The following is a 12,306-nucleotide window of genomic DNA, read 5'->3' as shown; positions in this document are numbered from 1 at the left end:
GATACCCAGTTAATGCCCAGGTGACCCAGAACCTGTATAGGGGTTCTGAGGTGCTCCAACCATATATAAAGTTGTGGGGGGATTTTTAAAGTCCCGGTCAGGGTGAGATTCTGGTTTAGGAGCCTGTGTACATATGAAAGTCTAGTTTTCAACCACAGACCCCCAGTAATTGTGTCTTTTCTTATGAAGTTTGTGTATCATTGTGTGTATGCCCTTCATGCGAATAAATTTACAATTGATTTCACTTTCATGTTTTGCTCAATGTATCTTGGTAAAAAAGTGTAAATGCCTGGTCTCCTGTGACTAGGCCAATATATTGGGAATATCTCTCGGGACGGATCTGTGAGGGATTCATTCCGGTCCCTCAATGAAGTTGGCCGGACCGGATCACCGCTGCTTCTGGCTGTCAGTGCGTGGAGAACAACATCTCCTGCCTGTCTCGGGGACTTTCGAATAACAGTGAGTCCAATCTCCGTCGGTGCAGCCAATCATTGAGTGAGGCAGACCTCGCATTGACACCGCAGACTCTATTTGGTGTATTTATTTGGACATCTTCCAGCGATAGTGATAATATTCATTATTTGCTTGATATTCTAACACTTTTGTGAGTGAGCCTTTGTCCCTTGATTTTAATATTAAAATGTGAAACAGTATAACGCTATGATCATGCGCTTTCTTCTTTTTCTTTTTAAGTATCTAGAGGTGGTTCTCCCAAAAGAAAGCAGCAAGAGCCTGGAACTAGATTGGACTTTTCCACGTGGGAATTTTCAAAGGGACTGGCATTTCACAGGTTATTACTGGTTGTATCTGACGCCATTGTTTTCTTTTTTATAACAAAATTAATTTTAGATTTTTATGTCGAGATCCAATTGGTAAATTTGTCTAAATACTAGTGTGTAGATATATATGTATATTATATCAGATAGAGTTGGTGGATATATTTAGTTCAATATCATTACTGGCGCAGTTTGTATTATATATATATATATATATATATATATATATATATATATATATATATATATATATATATATATATATATATATATATATATATATATACAGCACATATGTTATAGTGTAAACACAGAACATACCTGTTGTGTTACACAAGAATGACAAAGGGAGGATGGGACTGCTTTGTCCTGCTGCCATGCAGTTACAGTAGTGGTTACATTTCTCGCCTCACAATCCTTTTCCTCCTACACTCCCTGCCCCTAACCTTTCACCTGATATACACCATCTACTAAATTGTGGGTGCCCTGCCCACCCCATTATGATGCCCCAGCCTAACTGCTAGAGATATTCTTTATATTAAAAATCCCAGAATTCACCAGAACTCACTCAAACTGTACTAAGAATATGGAATCGGACAGCAGGTATTAATCTACCATTTAATTTAAGAAGGGTGAGTAGTCAACAATACATTGAATTACTGGGCACATAAATCAAGCTTTCAAGTTCGATTAGTATAAATACTTTATAACCCAACCATCAGCTGAAACATTTTATTCACTTACACAAAATACTGAATAATACATTTGGTACACTATTTGTGATCCTGTTTTACACCAGTCTTGCAGTCAGTAGACTTTGATACCTAATCCCGTTAATAGTAAAGAAATATAAAAATTCAACATATAGCTTATAGTCTTTTTTTTGGTACAGAATGCATCTCCCACCTCAATTCCCAGACAAAGCTAGTCGTGTCTAGTTAAACGCGTTGGAGAGGAAATCCCTGGTAATCGGCATCTGTGCTAGTAACACCCCCATCTCACCAGCAGCCCATATCCAAGTGGCCCATTATAAGTGGCAAGACAACTGAACAACTGAAGTTTAAAAGGAAGGGCCCCTTACCCTAACAAAAATCATCTTCTCTCCTCAGGTAATATCCCATATCTGAATCCTGTTTGCTTCAACTGTTAATTAAATTAAGCATTGACACCTAGGCAGGGAACACCCTGTGTAGGAAACAATCTGTTTGAATGTGCCTCAGATGTGCTAATTAAGCAGACAGAACCACACTGTCAGGTGACTTTTTAGGCCTATATAAACCCAGTCAGAACAGCTAGTCTGCTTGCAGCCCATATCCAAGTGGCCCATTATAAGTGGCAAGACGACTGAACAACTGAAGTTTTAAAGGAAGTTCAAAAGAAGTGAGGAAGTGACCACCCCAACTGGCCCTGATTCCTGCATGTGAACTACGCTGGAAAGGAGGATATCATCTATACCAGACTGCATCATTACTGCTGTGATGCTGCCTTTACCATTTATATTTGCTGTGACTTCACTTCTTCTCAAATTATGCACTTCTTTTTACCAGTCTCAGTATGTCTCTAACTATTCATATATCTCCATCTCTCCTTCCTTCCCCACTTCTCATCTCACATGAACTCCTTTCTTAACTGCGTCCTCTGACACCACACAGCTATATCCCCTACACTAAAACACCCCCCTACAAATCATCCTCACACATCCTCTTTCTATCCATGCTTCTCCTCCTTGCTTCTGGGGATATCTCTCCCAATCCTGGTCCCTGCCTTATTTCTACTTGCTCTCGTCCTCGCCTGCCAAATGCAATCTCTACTCCTTCTGGTGTTAACCCCTCTAACCTCATACCCATCCCCTGCCACCCTCCCTCCTCTCTCCCTTTCTCCTGTGCCCTCTGGAATGCTCGCTCCCTTTCTAACAAGTTCCGCTCTGTGCATGACTTCTTTCTCTCTCACTCCCTGCTTCTCTTTGCTATAACTGAGACCGGGCTCACTCAGTCTGACTCTGCTCTGGAAGCTGCCCTCTCCTACGGTGGCCTTTCCTTCTCCCACACTCCGCGCCCTGATGGCAGGGGTGGAGGCGTGGGGCTCCTGCTCTCATCTCTCTGCCGTTACCGAACCCTTCCTATTCCCCCTCTCTTGCTTTTCCCTCCTTTGAGGCTCACACTGTCCAGATCTTCTCTCCTCTCCCTGTCCATGTGGCGGTCATCTATCGCCCACCTACCTCTACTCATTCCCCTTCTGCCTTTCTCTCTCACTTTGAATCCTGGCTCTCTTTCTTTCTCTCCTCAGACTCCCCTGTTCTTCTCCTTGGGGACTTCAATTGCCACATTGATGACCCCTCTCTCCCTTGGGCTTCCCGCTTTCTTCCTCTAACCTCTTCTTTTGGCCTTCAACAGTGGACTGCAGCCAGCACCCACAAGGATGGCCACTACTTAGACCTGGTTTTCACTAAAAACTTTTCTCTCTCTGATTTCTCCATTTCCCATTTTCCTCTCTCTGACCATCACCTCATCTCATTCTCTCTATCTCGCTTCTCCCCTTCTCCACCTCCATCTACCCCCCGGTTCTGCAGAAACCTGCGCTCTATTCACTTACCTGACTTTGAGTCCACTTTAAGCTCCTCCCTCTCCTCTCTCAGCTCTGCTACAGACCCTGACAACCTGGTCAGGAACTACAACTCTGCCTTGTCCTCGTCTCTTGATCTACATGCCCCGCTTTCTCTCTGCCGCACTCGCCCTTCTAACCCTAGACCCTGGCTAAATTCCCACACGAGCATGCTGCATTCCTCCACTCGTTCCTCTGAACGCCTCTGGAGGAAGTCTCACACTCTCGCAGACTTCCTTCACTACAAATTTATGCTATCCTGTTTCAACTCTGTCCTCTCGCAAGCTAAACAAGCCTATTTTTCTGCACTAATCAATATGCACAAGTCTAACCCACGCCGACTGTTCTCTGTCTTTGATACTCTACTCAAACCACCCTCAGCTGCCTCTCCTTCCTCCATCTCCGCTCATGACTTTGCTGACTATTTTAAGGAAAAGGTGGAATCCATACGGCAGAACATCCCCTCTGTTTCTTCCTCCCATCCTACACCTCTTCCTAACTCTCCTCCTGCCTTCCTTGACTCTTTTTCCACTGTCTCAGAGGAGGATGTGTCGCTGTTGATCGCCTCTTCTCCCTCTACCACTTGCCCTCTTGACCCCATTCCCTCCCATCTCCTAAAACCTCTATCTCCTACTATAATCCCTACGCTCACATACATTTTTAACTCCTCCCTCTGCTCTGGAACCTTTCCATCCTCCTTCAAACATGCAAAAGTCATACCATTACTCAAAAACAGCAAGCTTGACCCTACCTGTCTTTCTAACTACCGACCTGTCTCCCTCCTGCCTTTTGCCTCTAAACTCCTTGAACGTCTTGTATTCTCTCGCTTGCTCCATTTTCTCAACACCTATTCTCTCCTAGACCCTCTACAATCTGGCTTCCGCACTGCTCACTCCACCGAAACAGCCCTCACTAAAATAACTGATGACCTCCATGCTGCCAAAGACAGAGGTCATTACACTCTGCTCATATTACTCGACCTCTCGGCAGCATTTGACACAGTGGACCACCCTCTTCTCCTCCACATTCTCCATACTCTAGGTATTCGGAACAAAGCTCTATCCTGGATCTCATCCTACCTCTCCCATCGTACTTTCAGTGTCTCTTCTGCTAACACCTCCTCCTCCTCTATTGATCTCTCTGCGGGGGTACCCCAGAGGTCTGTCCTGGGACCTCTTCTCTTTTCTCTGTACACACTCTCTCTAGGTGACCTAATAACATCTTTTGGGTTTAATTATCACCTCTATGCTGACGACACACAAATATACTTTTCAACACCTGTCCTTACACCTGCCGTACAAACCAAAGTTTCTGAATGTCTCTCTGCTATATCATCCTGGATGGCCCTCCGCGGCCTTAAACTCAACATGGCTAAAACAGAGCTCCTCATACTTCCTCCCAAACCTGGCCCTACTACCTCCTTCCACATTACTGTTGGAACTACAATCATTCACCCAGTAGCCCAAGCACGCTGCCTAGGGGTCACACATTCGCCCCTCACATTCAAAACATTTCTAAAACTTGTCGCTTTATCCTCCGCAATATAACAAAGATACGCCCTTTCCTCTGTTGCTCGACTGCTAAAACTCTGACTCAGGCCCTCATTCTCTCCCGTCTTGATTACTGTAACCTCCTGCTGTCCGGCCTTCCTGCCTCTCACCTGTCTCCCCTACAATCTATCCTTAACGCTGCTGCCAGAATCACTCTACTCTTTCCTAGATCTGTCTCAGCATCTCCCCTCATGAAATCCCTCTCCTGGCTTCCGATCAAATCCCGCATCTCACATTCCATTCTTCTCCTCACTTTTAAAGCTTTACATTCTTCTGCCCCTCCTTACATCTCATCACTAATTTCTCGTTATGCACCATCCAGACTCTTGCGTTCTTCTCAAGGATGTCTTCTTTCTACCCCCTTTGTATCTAAAGCCCTCTCCCGCCTTAAACATTTCTCACTTTCTGCCCCACACCTCTGGAATGCCCTTCCCCTCAGTACCCGACTAGCACCCTCTCTATCCACCTTTAAGACCCACCTTAAGACACACTTGCTTAAAGAATCATATGAATAGCACTGTTGATATTCTGAACACGATACATAAAGCTTGGCCCCCTGCAGACGCACTTACCAGAACTCCCTCCTACTGTCTCTGTACGTTCTACCTTCCAATTAGACTGTAAGCTCCTCGGAGCAGGGACTCCTCTTCTGAAATGTTACTTTTATGTCTAAAGCACTTATTCCCATGATCTGTTATTTATATTATCTGTTATTTATTTGATTACCCCATGTACTGCTGCGGCCAAGTTTATTCGAGCATTTGCCCGTTCTTGGCCGCAGCAGTAGCCTGGCGCGCGTCCGAGGGTGACGGGCGCGCGCCGAAGCAGCGGAAGAGCGCCCTCCGATCGGGGCGCTCTCCCTACCGCTGCCGGGTCCGCCGGGTCCCCCGGAACCCCCTGCCGCCGTCCCGCGATCGCGGGACACCAGGGCTCCCTCGGGGAGCCCTGGACGCGCGTGCAGGGGGCGCAGGCTCCCGAAGACGCGTGACCGCGCGTCTATGACGCGCGGCACGCCGAGGGGCGGCCACTAGCAAGCCGGGAAATCTCCCGGCTTGCGGATCTGGCCGATGCGCAATAAAGCGTGTCGGCAGTGTATTACTACTGTGAAGCGCTATGTACATTAATGGCGCTATATAAATAAAGACATACAATACAATACAATACCACCATGCTCCATTATGCTCCATGGCACTGCAGGAGACACTCCAGAACCGTTGGATGCCATGAGGAGTGAGGACGAAAAGGAAAACACTGTAGTGTGAATCAGAAGCATTGGAGGGGAGGGTAAGGACTTAGGAGATGGCTTCAGAGTGGGCTAAAATGGCATTTATTGCTAGTACACATTGTGAGTTCATTTTACTTATTTTTATCTTTTTTATTACATTGCTTGATATGCTACACTATTGGAGCATTTTTCTGCGCTTTGTTTCGGGGTCTTTTATTCTCTAAAGTAGGGCTGAACAGAAGGAAATATGAATCATATCCCACAGCTTTGACATGCTCACATACTATCTATGTGAAAGGGTACATGATCCTGGTTAAAGAAACATACAGTATAGCAAAATTCAGAAAATTTATTTTGGCGGTAAGCATCTGAAACAGGCAACCTTACCAATATGTTTAATGTTACAAAACTGCAATAAAATCAGTGTTAAACGAAAAACGGAATTTTGATTTGACATGGATTGTATTCTTCCAGACAACCAGTTTCACAATGAATAATTCATACAACAAATTATATAATATAAATTAATTAACATGGTAACACCAACCGGGTTCCAAAAATTAATCGATTAATCATGAATACAATTTATTGAAGATAAGCCAAAATATATTTTACTTAATAAAGTCTCCACAAGACACTCTGGGGTGGAGACAATGACAGTTCAACATCAATCTGTGCCAACAGGCATTCATAAATGCAGTGCATGAACACAGACACTAATAATAAGTGAAACACAGAATAAAAAGTGTATACACAAATGTACAGAAAGTTATCAAAGTCATTAAACAAATGATTTCCAAATAGAACAGTGATATTTGTATTTAACAATAATTAAATAAAAAGTTCTCAAATATTTACATAAGATGGACCACTTCAGTGTTAATGATCCTTCCACCATACTTACATTTATTATATATTCATCAATATATTTATATATTTGGATAATCTACATGTTTAAAAAGTAGATAATTATCTGCAGATCATCCTCTAGCAGTTATAGCACTTTTTGCTATTTGTGTGTTATGAATGTAAATAGAAACAATGGGAGATGGAGTCTTCTCAAAAGAGTTTACAAACTTGGCAGTGTTACAGTAGCTGGATACAAACAAATACAATAAGATATCATGTACTGTAAGACAGGTGTGCTCAACTCCAGTCCTCAAGCCCCTCCAATAGATCAGGTTATAGGTCAGGATATCCCAGTTTCAGCAAAGGTGGATCAATCAGAGGCTCAGTCAGAGACAGTTCAGCGCCTCCATCCCATGAGGATCCTTCGGATTGCAGGATGGTCCCCACAGGCCATGCATCTTCCCAATAACCACACAGCATATTGGGTCTAACAGCAGGTTTATTGCATGTACAGGATGACATATCTCATTCCCTAGAGCAAACCCCCAAGGCTTGAGGCCCCAATAGCCTCTCATCCCTCTTATTAGTGTAGCCCCTTGTAAACAGAACGGGCTATATATCTTTCTCCTACTGTGGTAAGTCCTGCTAAGGGCAGGCCCCAGTAGTAATCATGGGTTCCCCCCCTTCAAGCCCTGCCTTGAATGATAGATTCAAGCCCCTGACTCTGCTGCAGGCCTGAGACAGAGGGGAGGTTCTGCTGACATCATGAGGGGTGGGGCTGACTCTATTTAGTTGCCAGTTCCTGTGAGTGACAGTGAGTCTAGTCTGTGCTCTCCTGGGAGTTGGAGGTGACAGTCAAGTCTGTGTTGTCCTGGGAGTTGGAGGTGACAGTATAGCTGTTCTGTCCTGGGAACAGAAGAGAGAGAGAACTCTGGCCTATGAGTTTGGAGAGTGAGCAGAGGCTCCAGTGGACCAATGCCCCTCACCCTGATGAGGGGGTGATGGGAAGTTTCTACCCCCATCCGGAGGAGACCCTCTAAGGTGGGCATTGGGGTATTGAGGCCCCCACAGACCATCCTGTCGGAGTACACACTTGGAGGGAAGGAGAGGAGGAAAGGCCTGTACACAGTTGGAGTGTCGTGTGTACTGTTGCTGCTGTGTGCTGTCACTACTGCTGGAGAGAGCTAAGAGACAATAAAGAGACCTTGCTGATTTTACTAGAGACTGTGTGATTCTGGAGCATCCATCCTGGGACCAGGGTTATTTCTTCTATAAGGGTCCTACCCCATATCCCTGGGAAGTTATAGAGGATGGAGGCGCTGCACCACCACTAAAGAATGAGGCAACTACCCCAGAAGCCTGGTCCTGTGTCCCCAACAACATCGCGGGAAGCTCAGGCCCTCCTGTTACTGGCAGGTACGCACCACTCACGCACGTCTAGCCAGCCCTCACACACCCTAGATATAGCATCTGTGTCTGGGGGGAGGGAATATGGGTTACATTTGGAGGCGAGCTGCTGAGATCCAAAACAGGACAGGCTTACAGCGAAGCGGAACGGGAAGAGTAGAGTGCACTCTCCTTGCAAGTGCTGAGGAAAGTAGGGCATGTCAGACCGGGGGTAGTCATAGGAGCGTGAATTGCCGCTCCCGCACAGTACGCCCTGGGTGCCCTAAGCGGTTGGCGTAAGATGGGTGACTAGCTATAGCTGTCCTAGTCCCTTGAGGCAGATAGTTTGAGGCAACTGGGGGGGTTAGCCTGCTAACGTGTCCAGGGACCATGGCCCAGGGCCCGCACTATGAGTGGCCAAAAGTAGGGACGCCAGTACTTAGGGAGATGCCCGCTACACTAGCCAGCACCCACATAAAATGCACCACAGAGCACTTGCAGGAACAGACACCGAGTACAGTAAACAGAGGAGGAGTTCTGCCTAGCCTGGGGTATGCCACCTCCTACTAGTGGGCAACAGACAGAAAAGAGCATGCAGAGAGCACCAGGGGGTGTTAAGGAGCAAGGAGAGGTCAGTCCGTGTCTAGGGACGAGTTACACCGTAGACACTGAGAGTAATGCACATTTACATGTGGTGGGCTCAGCAAAGATGGCGGCCATCACTACATGTGCTCCGCGGAGCAAAGAAGGATCCAAAATGGTGACAAACGCGCCATCAGTGGCCCAGCAGTTAGCAGCCGACCTAAAATGGCGATTCCCGCCAATCCTGGAGCACGCACGTGCCACGTGCAAAGAGACTGTACGAGAAATGTGGCGGGAGATGTGCAGGGGTTTGGCGCCAAACCCAGATCCCCTGCAAGAGGAGCGGAGCGAAAGCCGAAAGCCCACCCACCTGTGCTGTGACTGGCCAACAAACCAGGCCACATCACACTGAAAGAAGGAGTGCCCCGCCTCTTGTTTCCACCAGAGGGAGGGGGCACAAGGAGAGCCAATCAGGAGCGTCCTCCCCAGCGAAGGGAGGGACAGGAAGCGAGAGCGAGGAGCTTCACTTCTGCCTGGCATTTGAGGAGCAAGGAGCTGAAACATTGAACTGTCCACCCCTGAGCTAAAAATGTCCGAACTGAGCACCACGATTTACCAGCTACCAGGAGGCTTACTGATAGTGGAGGTGGAGGGCCACGAATACCTCTGGTGTCTGTGCGTCCACTGCGGGATACCCGGAGCGGTCCCAAGCACTAAGGCACGATGCCCTCAATGCGGCACGTACTACCTGTGGCCTAATGAGCCATGGCCACTGATCGAGACCCCGCGGGGTGCCTCTCCGGGAACACTAACGGAGGTGGCGGAGACGAACGACGAGGCTGCCCTAGTTCTCCGCTTCAAGCACGCGGTAAGAACCAAGGCCCAGCCAGCTACAGAGCCGACAGGATCGTCGGCAGAGAAGAGCGCGACCGCAGTGGAGGTACCGGAGCGAGCCAGTTTCCCGGTGACTCCCCTGAGGAGGAGCCGATTGTGATATCTTCCGAGGAAGAAGTTGGCGTACCATCGGTGGCAATGCGCCTACCGGCAAACCACCCCAGCGGTAACACAGAGGAGCATACGAGTCCAGACACCTTCCAAAGGCGAGCACTGGTGTGGCCTGAGGCCCGTAGAAGTCCCACGGCCGTAGTGACTCCCAGTGCGGCGGAGACAGCGTCCGAGATGACTCAGGAGGACCCCAAGATCACCAGCCAGCAGCGGAGCGGTAAGGAGACACCACCACCCCCTTACTCCTGCCAGGCGAAGACAGAACCTGCAGAGGACGAGAAGGAGAGGCTTGTGGCCTACTTGCCCGTTCGCGGACCGGATGGTCCCCCACCGCCCCTTCCGGTCTTCGACGCACTTCCGGTGCGTGACCACGGAGCAGATGGAGATTCCGCGGGCACCGGTGAGGCCGTCACTTCCAGGTCCGCCGGTAAACGGGGCCGGGAGCACTGTTCTCCCCATGGAGAGTAGCCATGGCAGCTGCAATGGCCACCCTGAAGAGCCAAGGCCCATCCAGAGCAGCAAGAAGTATGGCAGAGAAAGCACCCAAGAAAGCGCCCATTGGTCGCGGTATTACCCGCTTGCTGGACACTGATTTGAACATTGCCCCAGCCCCAACCCCTAGCTCCATCGCCCCGGCCATTGCCCCTGCCCCATCACGAGTGTTGCCACCGGGACCTAGCGGGGATAAATTGAGCAAGTACCCCAAATATTCCAGAGATGTGCGGGACTGGGAATTGAGCGACGAGGGGTCTGATGGAGAAATACCTTATGCCAATGTTATACGTGTGCCTAACCCTGTGCCTTTTTCTCCTGCAGCTAGAGGGAGGGCCCGAGGGTCCCACACTCCAGCAGAGGCTGGGCCTGTCAGTGATGTGGTTCACAAGATGAACCCTACAGTGTGTATCAACGCCAAAGGGAGGAGAGATTGCTTGCGCTCTACAGAGGCGGGGACGTCTGGTGTCTCATCCCAGGCAGAGTCCGAGGTAGAGCACACTAGCCATTCATCAGAGTACGAGCACCGTGACAAGTGGTGGGCACCCCTGTTCACTGGGTACCACGAAGGTATGGACCGTACGCGGTTCCTGCTCATTAAAAACAACATAGTTGATTATTGGTGGGCGGCAGGTGCCTTTACTCCACAGGAGGTGGAGGACGAGATAGAGCAGAAAATCATTCTGCCCAAGGGCCCCAGTATATTGTATGACGAGATTGCTCCTTTAGAACCAGAGTTTTGGGTACTGCCAAGCAGGGCGGGTCACCGAAAGCTCACTAAGTTGAGCCGAGCAGACAGAGCCATAGTGGCTAGATATAGGCAGTCCCATGGATATGAATACCCGTATGTGCCTGAACCCATAATACAGGAAATAGAGGAGAACAGAGACAGTTGGCTCCGAGAAGCCGTACAAGAATATCTACGAACAAAGTTTGGTAAGGCAGGTTACCATAATGAGGACAGGATCAGTGAGTTGGTCAGGATCTGGAGTATAGGACGGTGCATATACATGCACAGTGTGATATATCGGCCAGAGCATGGGTCGGTACAGTCTTTCTTTGTGCCTATCACAGACCACAATGGTAGAAAAGTAAGGAAACCTGATCCAAAGCATTACTATTAGGGTTCTCCCCGTTGGGAGTAACCGGTTGTATTACTACCTCATGTGAGCATATGTTATGACTAACAAACTGCCATGATGTGTTTTGTTTCCCAGGTTGTTCACCGCAGGATGGTACTGCTAAAGTTAGGTCCAAGTGGGGACCATTGGATTCCACCAGAGGGAGAGTGTAGCCCCCTGTAAACAGAACGGGCTATATATCTTTCTCCTACTGTGGTAAGTCCTGCTAAGGGCAGGCCCCAGTAGTAATCATGGGTTTCCCCCCCTTCAAGCCCTGCCTTGAATGATAGATGCAAGCCCCTGACTCTGCTGCAGGCCTGAGACAGAGGGGAGGTTCTGCTGACATCATGATGGATGGGGCTGACTCTATTTAGTTGCCAGTTTCTGTGAGTGACTGTGAGTCTAGTCTGTGCTGTCCTGGGAGTTGGAGGTGACAGTCTAGCTGTTCTGTCCTGGGAACAAAAGAGAGAGAGAGAACTCTGGCCTATGAGTTTGGAGAGTGGGCAGAGGCTCCAGTGGACCAATGCCCCTCACCCTGATGAGGGGGTGATGGGAATATTCTACCGCCACTCAGAGGAGACCCTCTGAGGTGGGCATTGGGGTATTGAGGCCCCCACAAACCATCCTGTCGGAGTACACACTTGGAGTGAAGGAGAGGAGGAAAGGCCTGTACACAGTTGGAGTGTCGTGTGTACTGTTGCTGCTGTGTGCTGTCACTG

Source organism: Ascaphus truei, chromosome 6, assembly GCF_040206685.1.
Source record: "Ascaphus truei isolate aAscTru1 chromosome 6, aAscTru1.hap1, whole genome shotgun sequence".
NCBI lineage: Eukaryota > Metazoa > Chordata > Amphibia > Anura > Ascaphidae > Ascaphus > Ascaphus truei.
Note: the sequence above shows the minus strand (reverse complement) of the source record.